This window comes from Suricata suricatta, chromosome 1 (assembly GCF_006229205.1).
Source record: "Suricata suricatta isolate VVHF042 chromosome 1, meerkat_22Aug2017_6uvM2_HiC, whole genome shotgun sequence".
Taxonomy (NCBI): Eukaryota; Metazoa; Chordata; class Mammalia; order Carnivora; family Herpestidae; genus Suricata; species Suricata suricatta.
The window spans coordinates 112,269,630-112,271,013 of NC_043700.1; the positions used below are offsets into that span (position 1 = coordinate 112,269,630).

At 42.8% G+C, this 1,384-nt stretch overlaps 1 pseudogene; it reads right to left on the bottom strand.

Moving 5' to 3' along the window:
- Positions 1 to 813: 813 nt before the first annotated feature.
- LOC115276565 lies at positions 814 to 1,167 on the bottom strand (annotated as a pseudogene).
- Positions 1,168 to 1,384: the final 217 nt, after the last annotated feature.

The following is a 1,384-nucleotide window of genomic DNA, read 5'->3' on the forward strand; positions in this document are numbered from 1 at the left end:
TTACTGAGGCACATGATGTGCTAAGCACTTTAAATGCAGCATCACACTTATTCTTCACAACAGCCCTATGAAGCAGACACTATTAAAACTCCATATTATTGATGAGACATCTGAAGCACAGAGCAATTAAGTAATTTGCCCAGGATTACATACCAAATTAAGTGGGAAATCTAGAATTCTCCCTAAGAACATATTGGTTTCCTTGGTGTTTTTTGTTCGTTTGTTGGTTTTTGTTTTCAGGAATCAAGGACCTAGTCACCTATCAATTATTTATGTATTTAGTTGTCAGGAGCGCCGAGTCTTGGCTGCCTCGGGCAAGGATTATCGCTCTCCAGGGAGTGAACCAGTAAACAAGATTTACATCTGGAGGCTAGGAGTGTGCATTTCCTGGCCCAGATTTTTGGAGACTGTCATGCTGGGCCAGCCGTAGAATGGCCAAGGTGCACAAAAGATCAAAACCACATTTTGGATTATTCAGCGCTAGCTCCCCCTCCCCAGCATTGCAGAGGCAAGTCTGGGCGCTTCTTTTGATATTCATTTGACTCTGTTACCTGGCAACCGACCCGGGCAGTTCCCCGCCCCAAAACCATATATAAAATAAGAGTGTTTTTTGGGGGAGAGGAAAGGAGAGGAAGAAGAATAAAGAAGCTAGAGGCTTGATCGGAAACCGTGTGCTGTCTTCACTCTCTGCGCTCCCCTCTCCTGCCCTGTTTTCTCTCCCTCCCTCAGGAAAAGAACCCGCCAGGGCCGGGGCGGGACACTACATTTAGTTAGTTATTCTTAACTGATATTCAGTTTATTTAAAAGGTTGATTTAAGCATCTGCAATCGTGACTTCAACCTCAATTCCTGGCTCAGTACTGATGGAAGTTATCTGTTTAAGAATCTCAGAAGGACTGTGTCAATCAATGAGTTGCTTGTGGATCCTCATCTGAAAATGATCCCAAGTCTAAAACATTCATGTCAAGGAAATTTTCTTATAGTGATTCTCAGAGTCATGGTAGGCATCTGAACTGGTCCTTTCACTTTGAGATTCTTTTTCTTTGTGCCTCTGATCAAGTCAGCACATACTTTCTCTGTTTATGTTGAGGTTGGTTAGAGTAATTCTAATTGGGTGAATCGCCATCTCTGGTTCCATGGGTGTCTTTCCAGTTTCTTTCAAAGCCATGGCTAGGGTGTAGCTCTCTTACTTGTTCCTCAGCAAGAGCAAACAGTGGTGAGTCAGAAGCAGATCAAGGCCTACAAAACTCCCTGGTAGCTGCGATGGCATATGCCTCAAAGGGCCCTATGTTGTTTTTAATAACCCTAAAGAGTAGCTTTGAGAAAGTCATTATAAATCAGCAATATGCAGCCTGAAGATATATATACAAGGGAATCATTTTATA